This window comes from Anomaloglossus baeobatrachus, chromosome 2, assembly GCF_048569485.1.
Source record: "Anomaloglossus baeobatrachus isolate aAnoBae1 chromosome 2, aAnoBae1.hap1, whole genome shotgun sequence".
Lineage (NCBI taxonomy): Eukaryota > Metazoa > Chordata > Amphibia > Anura > Aromobatidae > Anomaloglossus > Anomaloglossus baeobatrachus.
In genome coordinates, this window is record NC_134354.1 from 27,871,064 (window position 1) to 27,886,663 (window position 15,600).

Genomic DNA, 15,600 nt, shown 5'->3' on the forward strand with positions numbered 1-15,600 from the left:
CGCGTTCATTACTAGAGTCCCCGGCTTTTTGCGGCCTAGTTTCTTTTCTTCCCACCCCCAGCCCTGACAGGCAGGGGAAGGGCGGGACGCTGCACAGAACGAGCAGCACTGAGGGCTGGAGCATGCTTTGCATACTCCACCCCCCTCACTGTGCACAGTGCGGGCACCAGTTCCCGCACTTTCTGGGTCACGCCCACGGCTCCCTCCTCTCCTCAGGACGCCGGCAGCCATTCCTGTCAGCTCCTCGGACGCTGCAGAGGGGGATAAAGTCTGGGAGACCCAGGCAGGGACTCTGGTGGCCTCACAACCGCTTTAAGCGGGTGGTAAGCAGCACCTGTGGTGCTAGCCCCATTGTGCAGTAGTGTAACATTATATGTTTATGGTATATATATTTTACACTGTATGGTGCACAGTTGATTTCTGGCTATATACCCTATTGTGTTGCTCAGGGAAGATAATAGCATGGCGCCCACGAAAGGCAGGGGTGCCAAAACACAGGCTTTTTATGCTGCCTGCGCCGCATGTACGACCCCGCTACCGGCAGGTTCCACTGACCCCCATTGTGTGCACTGTTCGGCCCCTGTGGCACTTACTCAGCCAGAGCCTCTGCTAAGAGGGGCCCAGGGGGAGCCACCTGCTGACACTGTCCAGGTGACGGGGACGGAGTTTGCAAAACTCTCTGAGACTATGGCTAAGATACTAGAAGCCTTGCAGTCCAGGCCGGTATCTCAGCACAGGGACTCTGTTGAATCTTTGTTCCCTGGCCCACCTCAGTTGGACCAACAATGTCCTCCCGGGGTATCTCATGGGTCCCAGGCTGAGGGTTCTGACACAGACCCCAGCCCCAGACCGACTAAGCGAGCTCGCTTAGAATTTCCCTCGACATCATCATATTGTGCAGGGTCTCAGAGGGGGGAATCTCTGGTTGATGAAGCGGAGACAGTTGATCAGGATTCTGATCCTGAGGCCGCTCTCAATCTTGATACTCCTGACGGGGACGCCATAGTGAACGATCTTATTGCGTCCATCAATCTAATGCTGGATATTTCTCCCTCAGCTCCTCCGGCGGAGGAGTCGGCTTCTCAGCAGGAGAAATTCCGTTTCAGGTTTCCCAAGCGTACACCGAGTATGTTTCTGGACCACTCTGATTTCAGAGAGGCAGTCCAGAATCACCATGCTTGTCCAGATAAGCGTTTTTCTAAGCGCCTTAAGGATACACGTTATCCCTTTCCCCCTGACGTGGTCAAAAGTTGGGCTCAGTGTCCCAAAGTGGATCCTCCAATCTCCAGACTGGCAGCTAGATCCATACTTGCAGTGGAAGATGGGGCTTCACTCAAAGATGCCACTGACAGGCAGATGGAGCTCTGGTTGAAATCCATTTATGAAGCTATCGGCGCTTCTTTTGCCCCAGCATTCGCAGCCGTATGGGCGCTACAAGCTATCTCAGCAGGTCAAGTGCAAATTGACGCAGCCACACGCACGTCCGCGCCACAGGTGGCGTCCATAACCACTCAGACGTCGGCATTTGCGTCTTACGCTATTAATGCTGTCCTGGACTCTGCGAGCCGTACGGCGGTTGCAGCCGCTAATTCGGTGGTACTACGCAGGGCCTTGTGGCTACGGGAATGGAAGGCAGATTCTGCTTCCAAAAAGCGCTTAACCAGTTTGCCAATTTCGGGCGACCGATTGTTTGGCGAGCGTTTGGATGAAATCATCAAACAATCCAAGGGAAAGGATACATCCTTACCCCAGCCCAAACCGAACATACCCCAACAGAGGAGGGGGCAGTCGAGGTTTCGGTCCTTTCGGGGCGTGGGCAGGTCCCAATTCTCCTCGTCCAAAAGGCCTCAGAAAGATCAAAGGAACTCTGATGCATGGCGGTCTAAGTCACGTCCTAAGAAGACCACCGGAGGTGCCGCTACCAAAGCGGCTTCCTCATGACTTTCGGCCTCCTCACTCCGCATCCTCGGTCGGTGGCAGGCTCTCCCGCTTTTGCGACACCTGGCTGCCATGGGTAAAAGACCGTTGGGTGAGAGACATTCTGTCTCACGGTTACAAGATAGAGTTCACCTCTCGTCCCCCGACTCGATTCTTCAGGTCATCCCCGCCTCCCGAGCGAGCCGAGGCTCTTCTGCAGGCGCTGGGCACTCTGAAGGCAGAAGGAGTGGTGGTCCCTGTTCCTCTTCAGCAACAGGGCCACGGTTTTTACTCCAACTTGTTTGTGGTCCCAAAGAAGGACGGGTCTTTCCGTCCTGTCCTGGACCTGAAACTTCTCAACAAACACGTAAAGACCAGGCGGTTCCGGATGGAATCCCTCCGCTCCGTCATCGCCTCAATGTCCCAAGGAGATTTCCTTGCATCGATCGATATCAAAGATGCTTATCTCCACGTACCGATTGCTCCAGAACACCTGCGCTTCTTGCGCTTCGCCATAGAAAACGAACACCTGCAGTTCGTGGCACTGCCGTTCGGCCTGGCAACAGCCCCACGGGTTTTCACCAAGGTTATGGCTACTGTAGTAGCGGTCCTCCACTCTCGGGGTCACTCGGTGATCCCGTACTTGGACGATCTGTTGATCAAGGCACCCTCTCAAGAGGCATGCCAACACAGCCTCGACGCTACCCTGGAGACTCTCCAGAGTTTCGGGTGGATCATCAATTTTCCAAAGTCAAATCTGACACCGGCCCAATCGCTGACATACCTTGGCATGGAGTTTCATACCCTCTCAGCGATAGTGAAGCTTCCGCTGATCAAGCAGCGGTCACTACAGAAAGGGGTACAATCTCTCCTTCAAGGCCAGTCACACCCCTTGAGGCGCCTCATGCACTTCCTGGGGAAGATGGTGGCAGCAATGGAGGCAGTCCCTTTCGCGCAGTTTCACCTGCGTCATCTTCAATGGGACATCCTACGCAAATGGGACAGGAAGCCGACGTCCCTCGACAGGAACGTCTCCCTCTCTCAGGCGACCAAAGCTTCCCTTCGGTGGTGGCTTCTTCCCACTTCATTATCGAAGGGGAAATCCTTCCTACCCCCATCCTGGGAGGTGGTCACGACGGACGCGAGTCTGTCAGGGTGGGGAGCGGTTTTTCTCCACCACAGGGCTCAGGGTACGTGGACCCAGCAAGAGTCCTCGCTTCAGATCAATGTTCTGGAAATACGGGCAGTGTATCTTGCCCTGAAAGCGTTCCAGCAGTGGCTGGAAGGCAAGCAGATCCGAATTCAGTCGGACAATTCCACAGCGGTGGCATACATCAACCACCAAGGCGGCACACGCAGTCGGCAAGCCTTCCAGGAAGTCAGGCGGATTTTGATGTGGGTGGAAGCCACGGCCTCCACCATCTCTGCAGTTCACATCCCAGGCGTGGAAAACTGGGAAGCAGATTATCTCAGTCGCCAGGGCATGGACGCAGGGGAATGGTCCCTTCACCCGGACGTGTTTCAGGAGATCTGTTGCCGCTGGGGGGTGCCGGACGTCGACCTCATGGCGTCCCGGCACAACAACAAGGTACCGACGTTCATGGCACGGTCTCAAGATCCCAGAGCTCTGGCGGCAGACGCCTTAGTTCAGTATTGGTCGCAGTTTCAGCTCCCTTATGTGTTTCCTCCGTTGGCACTGTTGCCCAGAGTGTTACGCAAGATCAGGGCCGACTGCTGCCGCGTCATCCTCGTCGCTCCAGACTGGCCGAGGCGGTCGTGGTACCCGGATCTGTGGCATCTCACGGTCGGCCAACCGTGGGCACTACCAGACCGACCAGACTTGCTATCTCAAGGGCCGTTTTTCCATCTGAATTCTGCGGCCCTCAACCTGACTGTGTGGCCATTGAGTCCTGGATCCTAGCGTCTTCAGGATTATCTCAAGACGTCATTGCCACTATGAGACAGGCTAGGAAACCAACGTCCGCCAAGATCTACCACAGGACGTGGAAAATTTCCCTGTCGTGGTGCTCTGCTCAGGGTTTTTCTCCCTGGCCTTTTGCCTTGCCCACTTTTCTGTCCTTCCTTCAATCTGGACTGGAAAAGGGTTTGTCGCTCGGCTCCCTTAAGGGACAAGTCTCAGCGCTCTCTGTGTTTTTCCAGAAGCGCCTAGCCAGACTTCCACAGGTACGCACGTTCCTGCAGGGGGTTTGTCACATCGTTCCTCCTTACAAGCGGCCGTTAGAACCCTGGGATCTGAACAGGGTGCTGATGGTTCTTCAGAAACCACCATTCGAGCCAATGAGAGATATTCCTCTCTCACGCCTTTCGCAGAAAGTGGTTTTTCTAGTAGCAGTCACTTCACTTCGGAGAGTGTCTGAGCTAGCAGCGCTGTCATGCAAAGCCCCTTTCCTGGTGTTTCACCAGGACAAGATGGTTCTGCGTCCGGTTCCGGAATTTCTCCCTAAAGTGGTATCCCCCTTTCATCTCAATCAGGATATCTCCTTACCTTCTTTTTGTCCTCATCCGGTTCACCAATGTGAAAAGGATTTGCACTTGTTAGATCTGGTGAGAGCACTCAGGCTCTACATTTCTCGGACGGCGCCCCTGCGCCGCTCGGATGCACTCTTTGTCCTTGTCGCTGGCCAGCGTAAAGGGTCACAGGCTTCCAAATCAACCCTGGCTCGGTGGATCAAGGAACCAATTCTCGAAGCTTACCGTTCTGCTGGGCTTCCGGTTCCCTCAGGGCTGAAGGCCCATTCTACCAGAGCCGTTGGCGCGTCCTGGGCTTTGAGGCACCAGGCTACGGCTCAGCAGGTGTGTCAGGCAGCTACCTGGTCGAGCCTGCACACTTTCACGAAACACTATCAGGTGCATACCTATGCTTCGGCGGATGCCAGCCTAGGTAGACGAGTCCTTCAGGCGGCGGTTGCCCACCTGTAGGAAGGGGCCGTTTTTACGGCTCTATCACGAGGTATTATTTTACCCACCCAGGGACTGCTTTTGGACGTCCCAATTGTCTGGGTCTCCCAATGGAGCAACAAAGAAGGGAATTTTATTTACTTACCGTAAATTCCTTTTCTTCTAGCTCCAATTGGGAGACCCAGCACCCGCCCCTTTTTTTTTTTTTTTGTGTGTACACATGTTGTTCATGTTGAATGGTTTCAGTTCTCCGATATTCCTTCGGATTGAATTTACTTTAAACCAGTTTATAATTCTTTTCCTCCTTCTTGCTTTTGCACCAAAACTGAGGAGCCCGTGGGAGCACGGGGGGTGTATAGGCAGAAGGGGAGGGGCTTTACACTTTTAGTGTAATACTTTGTGCGGCCTCCGGAGGCATAGCCTATACACCCAATTGTCTGGGTCTCCCAATTGGAGCTAGAAGAAAAGGAATTTACGGTAAGTAAACAAAATTCCCTTCTTTAAATGTAAGTGTTTTCTCTGGTACGTGGCACACAAATCACACCATTGTGTGTGGTCCGTGGGACATCAGTGATGCCATAAAAAACGAACTTGACTCCGTGCGGAACACACGCGCCGCACAGAAACACGTCAGTGAGAAATTACTGTTGTGTGCGCAGACCCATTGACTATAATGGGTATGCCCGTGATTCTGGTACGTATAAGGCTATGTGCCCACGCTGCGGATTTTGCCGCGGATTTTCCGAAAATCTGCAGCAGCGGCACTTCCAAGCCATTTCAATGGCATTTTGGAAATGCTGTGTCCATGCTGCGGATTTTTCCGCGGCGGATTTGCCGCGGATTTTGATCTGGAAAAATCTGCAGCATGTCAATTATTGTTGCAGATTTTGGTGCGGATTTTGGGTATAGAATGGGGAAAGAAAAAAAATAATCCGCGGCAAAAATAAGGTGCGGATTTGCCGCGAAAGTCATGGATTTTCATGCAGAAAAATCCGCAGCAACATTCTACCGTGGACACATAGCCTAAAAACTGCAACATGTATACCAGAATCCCTGATGTGTGAAGGAGGCCTTACAAGGTTTTTGCTTTACAGCGTGCAAGCTCCGTTTTAAAGCTGGCCAGATCTCAGGATCCAGCCAGCGTCACTCATGTGCGCTCTATATGCAGCAGAGGCAAAGCTGACTCTGTGTGCAGCCTGGGAGAGTGCATGGTTCAGACAAGCGGCGTAACCATGTCGCGAGCCTAAGCTGTCAGTTTTCCTGTTGCAAGCAGGAGGCAAGGTAGCGATCCTACTCCTAAGGATAAAAGATTAGACAACGCCTTGAATGTGTTGCCATATTAGTCAGTCACTTATCAAATATGAAGATGTGTGGCCAGCAGGTTGACTGTAGGGACAATTTCTATTATATATAATACATATAAAAGATATATTGGCATTCTACTAATTAGAATGATGGGAACTGACTCTTCAGTTCTGCTTGATGGTTAATCATTAAGTGACAAGCAGTCTGCTTGTCTGATTTCTGGATTCTCTGTTTACCTGGAATAAAACTATCTTCAATGCACCTTATCGGGTATTAAATGTCTGTAGATTTGTTTCGCAAGCAGAATGGCTTGACTATTTGCTTCTACAAGGAAACTATGAAAAAATAAATGATTTTCTCCTATTTAAAATGATTGCCTTTTGAATTTGAAATGTCATTTGTTTTTCAGGTGATAGGATTACTCGATGTCTTTACACCATCTACTTCAGTGGAAACTTTCAATGAAGTGTAAGTATTTTCCTTCCATGGTGTACACACCTGAGTGATTACATAAAGGAGAGCACAAGGCAAATATAGCTCACTGTACTCTGCAATATGTGATCTGTCTTATCTGAAAAAAGGTGCCGCTCTATCTGCTGACTCACAAGTAGTCAAAAGTACAAAAAGGAAGGATGGTATATCCAAACAAGTATATTTAATGTCCATAACATTAATCACCAGCGTGGTAGAGGCATCTTTATTCGGGCATACTATGCGCCCTTTGTCATAAAATAAATTTGGACTTTTTATCCATGTTTGGATGCGATAGCTGATACATAAAGTTCAGAATATTTCCGAGTAACTATTTTGTAGTAGAATTAAATGCAATTTTATGTTTCCCTGAGAAACCACTAGAGGGTTTGAAGCGGTTGCGCACTACTTAGACAACCCCTTCACAATCAGAATGTTTGTCTCCCGTTAAAATAAAATCACTTATACTCCCCTCCGGTGCTGACACCTTTCCAGCGGTTTCAGTACTCGTTCTCCTGGGGATTACATTACATCATTCGAGACTTGTGCGCTAACAGCGCTGGCTTCCCTCTTCCAGCCTTCTGACAAATCGAACATAAAGAGCAAGTCTGGCCGCTCACTTCCTTCTGATGATCCATACATCTAAAAGCAGGAAGAGGGAAGCCAGCGCTGATTGAGCGCAGGTCTCGCATGATGCAACTGGAGTATAAGGTACAAACCCTCACAAGAATTCTGGTGAACTAGGCATACCAAATACCAATAATATAGTTTGGATACTTTACTTTAAAGCCTTGTGCAGCTCCTCTTCTTTGTATCTATTTCTTACCTTGTAAAAGCAGCACTGACTAAGCTTTTATTAGATCCTGCAATCCCATGATCGATTAGTGTCTACCCCTCATAATAGAGGCCGAGATTCTGCTCAGCCAATTTTTTATCTCTTTAGTGCTCTTTTTTTCTTATAACTGGTGCTCCAATACATGCAGTGAAATACTGAATAATAAACCCAAAAAATGTGTTCTCCAGAGATCTACTTGTGATACATACACAGTGCTCAGTATAAATGAATACATTCCATTTTAATCAATACGTAAGTGAATACGAGAACAGTTTGCAAAATTGAGTGCTGACTAGAGCTGATCGGACTGCCAATAATCCGGCACCGGCGGATCACTGCCAGATTTAAAAATGAGTCCGATCCGCTCCGGAATCCTGTGCCCATATAAGTCAATGGGGACCGGAATCCGGAGGTTAAAAACGTTTGTGGAGGGGCTAGGAGCGAGCACGGCATACTCACCGAGGCGCTGTCATGGTGGCACACTTCTTCCGGGTCATGCTGTTACCTTCCGGAGCCAACAATTCAATATTCATTGTTTTCCCCGCCCACCAGCGCGTGTTGGTTGCAGTCAGACACGTCCCCACCCTGAGTGTCAGCGTGTCAGCTAACTGCAAACAATCACAGGCGCCAGGATGGCCGGTGGGCGGGGAAAGCAGTACAGTCTGTCGGTCAGTTCACAGTGGTAAACACTCGGCAGTACAGTTATAGCGCGTGGCTGCAGCCCCAGCTGTCGCGCTGTATCTGTGCTGTGTATACAGTGCCCAGAGTCACACGAGGCTTTGCCGGGTGCTGCCATGGCAGACTCTCGTGAGCCCCTCGCATGTGTCATTCCGGTGAAAGTAAAAAACAAAAACCAACGTGCGGTTCCCCCTATTTCATCCCCAGCCAAGATAACGCCGGCTGGGGGCTGGTATATCCTCCCGCAGCCGCCCGGTACTGCCGCATCTGTTAGATGGGACCATACCGGTGTGCGCTACCGGCTCTTCCCGCAGGCGTGATGCGGTGCCTGTCGGGGTAATGGCAGTGGTTAACAGCAGCACACAGCTGCTCCTAAACCCTAGCTTTGTGTGATGGCACAGGCGTCTATCAGATACCTGCATCACACAAAACTGTAAATGACAGTAAATAAACAACACACAGAGAACAATCCTTTATTTGGAATAAAATACAAACTTCCCCTCCTTCACCACTTTATTAACCCCCCAACACCCTGCAGCTCCGACGTAATCCACAGGAGAAGTCCCACGCCGCTTCAGCTCTGCTACATCTGAATATCACTATCACAGAGAGCGGCTTGACCGACCGCTCTCTGTGAGCTCCAGAGAATGATTGAGCTGCACATTGAGCGGTGACGTCACTCAGGTCATTTGCGGTCACAGCTGGAGATTCCCCACGGTCCTTCATCTGTGATCGCAAGTAACCTGACCTCAGGTGGAGGTCACTGAGTTCACAGACCTGCATCTCCTAGCAGAAAAATCAGTTTTTTTTGGCCAAGAGACGCAGATTTTGTGCTGAAATTTTTATACCATATTCCTGCATCCAATCTACACCTCCTGGCAAAAAAATGCGGTGTTTTGGCGGAATTTTTTTGCTGCGATTTTTGACACTGTTATTTTTCCGCAATTTTTTTGCCAGGAGGTGCACATTTGGTGCTGAAATCTTCTGCACCAGCTTTCAGCACCAAATTTTTTTTTTTTTTTCTCCTGTCAGAAGTGTGCAGCAGTGCCGGTGATGCGCTGTCATACTCGTGCGGGTCTGACATCACCCGGCACAGCCTGTTGCTGTCTCAACATGAGCGTGCATGTACCTAGAAACACATGCACGCTCCTGTCAGAAGTGTGCAGCTGTTCTACGATGTCAGACTCGCGGGAGTTCCTCACAAGTGTGACTGCGGCGTAGAAAAAAAAGTTTTTTGTTTTTGTTTTTTTTTTTGTTTTTTTTTTTAAATAGATAAAAAAAAAATGACGTGCGGTTCCCCCCAGTTTTTATCCCCTGCCAAGATAACGCCGGCTGGGGGCTGCTATATCCTCAGCCCGCAGCAGCCCAGTAGTACCGCATCTATTAATGTGACCATACCGGTGTGCGATACCGGCTCTTCCCGGAGGCGGGATGCGTTGCCAGTTGGCGTAATAGCAGGGGTTAATAGCGGCACACAGCTGCTGCTAAACCCTAGCTTTGTGTGATGGCACAGGCATCTATTAGATGTAAGTGACAGTAAATAAACACAGACACAGAGAACAATCCTTTATTTGAAATAAAGTACAAAACACACCCTGCTTCACCACTTTATTAACCCCAAACACCCTGCCGCTCCGACGTAATCCACAGAAGTCCCACGCCGACACATCCAGCTCTGCTACATGTCAGAGCGAGCAGCTATAGAGAAGACTGCCCGCTCTGAGTGCAGCCTATTACTGAGCCGCGATAAGCGATGACCGCGGCAGACTGTCACAGGCTGGGGGGCGCGTCAGCCTGCAACCAATCACAGCTGAGAGGACGGCCGGTGGGCGGGAAAAATACGTAAAGTTGTGTGATTGCGTGCACAGCAGAGGAAGTGAGCGCGCGACCCGGAAGTAGTATGCCGCCATGACACAGTCTCGGTAAGTATGAAACGCCCATTTATTTATTTATTTTTTTTTTTTTTCATTTTTATTAATTGCCGATTCCGGATCGTGCACACGGAATCCCGGGTCCGGCCCGGAGATAGCGCTGAAACCGCGCGGATCCGGACGTTTACAGTTTGGGTCCGCTCAACACTAGTGCTGACAGATCAATCTGCACACACACAGCCACTAGAGTAATTTCATTGAAGACTGTTGGGGGGGGTGATGAGTCTGTGCAAGCACCACCTGCTATGCTGACGGGGCTGGGGTGAACTTTAAAACAGGAGGCCGGTCACTCATAAAGCAGTGACCTGTCATACAGACGACAAAGGCAGGCACCGGGGCAGGAGCTGAAGGCTCTACCCACAGTACTACCACTGTGCACCTAAATCGTATTGCATAAAAACTGGTCATTTTGCATACCTCTTGCGGAGGTGGGGGGGTGTTATAATCTATAGTAGTAATAGCAGGGACTAAAACTTAACATTTAAAAGAAGAAGAACCAGGGTCAGCAGTCAGGTAGTTATGTAAAAATCCCTGTCATGGCCCTGTAATAGCTTCCGCCCTGACAAGGGCAGCGCCCAAGTAAGCTGTCTGCCCCGCAACCTCATAAAAATTAAAGAAACGCCCCCCCTGACGCGTTTCCCTCTCAATATGGAGAGTTCATCAGGGGAGAAACAAAATATCTCAACCTGCAGTGGCAGGGATTGGTACAGATGGTACACCTTCAGAAAAAACCTGTGTATGCAAGGATAAACGGTGGTATATTGAGAGGGAAACGCGTCGGGAGGGCGTTTCTTTAATTTTTATGAGGTTGCGGGGCAGACGGCTTACTTGGGTGCTGCCCTTGTCAGGGCGGAAGCTATTACAGGGCACGACAATGATTTTTACATAACTACCCGACTGCTGACCCTGGTTCTTCCGGCCCATGTTTCCTCTCCTATCTGATTGGTGCCTTTCCTTACCTGCGAAGAAAGATCGGGTGAGATTGTTCCTTTTTCTTTTTGGCACTTTAGTTTGTATTATGCACTGCACTTTATTACCATTTTAATATTTATAATTAAATGTTAAGTTTTAGTCCCTGCTATTACTATTGGTTCCTTCAGGACTATTAAGCGCTATCTTTCTGCATTGTAGTCCTTGGCTTTCTCTTTGGTGTTATAATCTTCCAAAGCAATATAGGTCTGTTATTTGGAGACCGGGTTGCCCCTATACACGTTTGCTAAATGGTCTATTCAAAAATAAATCCCCAGGTTCAGCTAACCTCTTGTCATTCAGCAGAAATGTAAATGTAGCCCTGAGCTCCTAAATATAATCCATAAACTGCACATCAGGACCCGTACATATTAGACATCCATATACTCCATCAGAAGAAAAACCACAAAGCAGATTTCTTCACTAAAGGTATCAATTTAATCAGTATAACAGTGCCATTATGGCCATGCCTTTGCTAGTTAAAGTAAAAGCATGCTGTCAGGTTCTCTTTAAGGGCTTTTCAGTCCTGGTAATTGTGCGGTAAATAATGTAGTGTAGAGAGCTCAGACCAACATACATTTGCATTGTAACCATACTTCAAGTGGAAACGTGCATGTTTCCTCTAAACGGAAAGAAAATTAGGTATTCTGACAGATTTATCGCTTTCAAAGGTATGAAAAGTCTTTTTCATAAGAAAAAAAAAAATGTTTCTGGTTTGCACTCTGCACTATCTGGGCTAGAGAGATGAGTGTCTTGTCACAGGACACTGGTCTAGAGGAAGAGTCGGAATTCAGTGCCCTGCGAGCAGCCTTGTTCCTGCTCGCCTGATTAGTAGCTCCTACACGGCGCCATGCCTGCATGCTGCAGAGATGACGCTGCACCAGGTCTACTAATCAGAAGATGCATCGTAGATTACAGCAATTCAGAAGGAGGTTCGCAGGGCTCCCACATCAGTGCCTGCAAATCAATTTGCTCAGCTCTAGTCGTGACTCCTGATGTGTCATTCATAGGTTGGTGTGATTTTCTATACATAAAGCTTCAACAATGTGTGAGTGAGGCGTATTACAGCTTCCTAATATAATCCTGCGCCCTGCTGAGAAGTGGGTACTGTTGTCTAAGCAATGCCCTGTAAGCTACATACCTCATCAGTGTAAATCTATTCTCTTTACTGCAATGTATCAGTCTTGCGTTCAGACTGTTTAGCATAAGGCTGAAAAACCCCTTTAATAATGCATGTTCCTTGATCTCTTGGTAAGTAGCAGTAGTGTGGGCTTGTAATCTACACTATATGCCTGTTTTGTGCATGTCTTCACTATGAGCAGGTGACAGGTCTGCTGACACCCCACCTTTCTTTTTTTCATAGTGGACAACCACTTATGGTACCAAGCACATTCTCGTTTCTGCTTTAAGAGCTTCGTTCCTGTTTTTATTACTTTATTGCTACAAATTATTATAGTTTACATCTAGATTGAATGTACAAAATAAGCAACTTTGCAAGAAACGAAACCTATCCGTTTTCTAATCTCTACTTCTACAGATTTTACAGTTGTTAGCTGCTGAGCTAAAACTGTACCTCAAGCTTTTTCCTGGTCTTGTAGCACACCTTTTGTGAGCTAAAACAGGTGGGTTATCTCACAAGACAACCCGGGTCTGTTATTCAGAGACTGGGTTGCTCCCATACACGATTGCTAAGTGGCCTAGCTTAATGTGTGGGTTTTTTTTTTTTTTTTTTTTAATAATCTAAGGCTAAGTTCACATTTCCATTGTTTTGCATCAGTCACATGCGTCGATTGACGCATGTGACTGATGCGTTGTACAACGGATGACAAAAAAGAGAACTTATTGTCTGACTCCGTTGTGTGCGGGGAACGGAGCGCGAGGGGGGCGGAGCAGAGCGGGGCCGTGGAGCTGAGGACGTCAGTGCCGCGGTCTGCATGGCTGGGGACAGGTGTGTGTGTGTGTGTGTGTGTGTGTACATGCGTAGTGCGGGAGGGGGCGGAGCCAAGCGGGGAAGTGTCGGCTCCCTGCACACGTGTAGCCAAGCTAAATATCGGGTAAGCAAAGCACTTTCCTTGGTTACCCGATATTTACCTTGGTTACCAGCTTACACCACTTAGCGCTGGCTCCCTGCACACGTAACCAAGGTAAATATCGGGTAAGTAACCAAAGCGCATTGCTTGGTAACCCGATCTGCTAAACGGATTCAATTGTTTACCGGAGCAGCGGATTGTGACTGATACAATTTAGCGGAAGTGTGAACCTAGCCTAAGTTATTACACCTCATTCAGCAGAAATGTGAATGTAACTGTGTTCCTAAACATTATCCATAAACTCTACAGGATTATGCTCCATCAGAAGAAGTGAATCTAATTTTCCTGCAAACGGGGTCATAATTTAGTTTTGCGGCCCTCCTGGACACAGCTCAAGCGGTTTTCTTTTCATCACATGTCCACTCATATGTGATCATATTTGCAGTCAAGTGCTGACTAGCTCTTCCTAAGTCTCTCAAAAACAGCTTCTGCTTCATTGAGAAAAGCAGGACGAGAATCTAGTTGTCCTGTAACTGTAAGTTTGAAAATCGAAGACCGGTGGCCATGTGATGACCATTGGAGCCGGCAACCAAGCAAGTGCTTAAATTATAATGAATTTCTTATTGATCGCCGATGTTAACGGCAGTCATTCAGGGGCCTTTTTTCCTCAAGCACTAGGGATAAGTGAAAAGAGCCCCTCTGCATAGGAATTTCCCACGGATGACAGCTGACACCCACGGGCATCTCTTTCTACTGCTTTTAGAGCTGATCTGATTACCCCCTTTTAAGAGGGTTAAAAGAACCCCTTGACAGGATCAGTCCCCCGCTATCGTAATCACGGGTGCCGATCATTGCTATGGTACCCTGAGGTCATCTGATGACCCCAGGGTACGGAGGCCTGTTACATGCTGCTATGAGCAGAGTCTAATGGGCTCTGTCAGTGAGACACTGACAGGTCTCGTGAATTGCAGTACAATAGTACTGGAATGAATGAAACCAGCCATCAGAAAGGAAAATATTCATGTAAACAGAAATTGCATAAATGAAAACTCCAAACCGTTCTGCAAAAACCAAGCCCTAATGTGGCATATTCAGAAAAAAAATAGTTACAACTCTCAGAATATGGCAATGCAAAAACCAATTCATTTTTATAAAACTTTTTAGTTTAGTGTAAAAGTAGCAAAGCATAAAAAACTACCGCATATAAATCTGTTATTGCTATAATCCTGCTGACCCAAAGAATACTTCTGGCTTATCACTTCTACTGTACAGTGAACCATGCAAAAAAAAATAAAAATAAATAAAAACCCATAACTGAATTGATAGTTTTTGTTAATTCTGAATCAAAAAGTGTTAAAAAAAAAAAAAAAAAAAAAAGTTACCGTATGTGCCCCAAAATTGTACCAAAACAATTTTTTTTAAACTTGTTGGACAAAAAATAAGCCCTCATGCAGCTCTGCTCAACTAAAAAAATAAAAAAAAAGCTAAAACACTATTTATTATAAAAAGCATTTCTTTGTCGCTCCATTGGGAGACCCAGACAATTGGGTGTATAGCTTCTGCCTCCGGAGGCCACACAAAGTATTACACTTAAAAGTGTAAAGCCCCTCCCCTTCTGCCTATACACCCCCCCGTGCATCACGGGCTCCTCAGTTTTTATGCTTTGTGCGAAGGAGGCACACATGCACGCATAGCTCCACAAATTAGTCAGCAGCAGCTGCTGACTATATCGGATGGAAGAAAAGAGGGCCCATAACAGGGCTCACGGCATGCTCCCTTCTCACCCCACTCTGGTCGGCGGTGCTGTTAAGGTTGAGGTACCCATTGCGGGTACATAGGCAGGAGCCACATGCTGTTTTCCTTCCCCATCCCTTAAGGGCTCTGGGTGAAGTGGGATCCTAATCGGTCTCCAGGCACTGGGACCGTGCTCCCTCCGCAGCCCCTGGGGAATCTGCTGGACAGGGGCCGGGTATCGTCAGGGACAAGGCCCTGCTACTGTGAGGTACTCGGTGTCCCCTTGGGGACTGCGCATGGAGCGCTTGTGTCATACACGCTGCAGCACTGCTGGGTGTGTTAGTGCGCCGGGGACTACCGCGCTTATTTGCCGGCCGCGCTTATAACTTTAGTGGCTTATAGCTTTTGCGGCCTAGTACCGCATATTCCCGCCCCCGGGCCTGCCAGTCAGGGGAAGGGCGGGACGCTGCACAGGACGTCAGCGCTGAGGGCTGGAGCATACTGAGCACCGTGGGGCACCAGATTCCCGCACTTTCTAGGGCACGCCCACGGCCCCCTCCTCCTCACAGAACGCCGGCAGCCATTCCTGTCAGCACTTCTGAAGCTGGAGAGGAGAGACAACACTGCTCTGGGAGGCCCAGGCAGGGAATCTGGTGATCACACAACCGCTTTGGGCGGTCGGTAAGCAGCACCTGTTTCTAGGTGCTGGCCCCACTGAGTGCCGAAGTGTGTGTATATATATATATATATATATATATACTTATATGCTATACATTTACACTGTACGGTCGCACTGTTGATTTTTGGCTAT

General features: G+C 48.6%; 2 protein-coding genes across 2 annotated transcripts in view; one reads left to right on the forward strand and one right to left on the reverse strand.

Moving 5' to 3' along the window:
- LOC142290884 (trefoil factor 1-like) overlaps positions 1-15,600 on the reverse strand; it is a 201,648-nt gene that overhangs the window by 800 nt on the left and 185,248 nt on the right. The gene's annotated exons all lie outside the window — the stretch shown is intronic.
- The window catches only part of LOC142290883 (mitogen-activated protein kinase 11-like), a 92,661-nt gene continuing 83,614 nt past the window's right edge, over positions 6,554-15,600 (forward strand). Inside the window, exon 1 of the mRNA XM_075334948.1 lies at positions 6,554-6,609. The gene's annotated coding sequence lies outside the window, so the exon portion shown is untranslated. The remainder of the gene's footprint in view (positions 6,610-15,600) is intronic.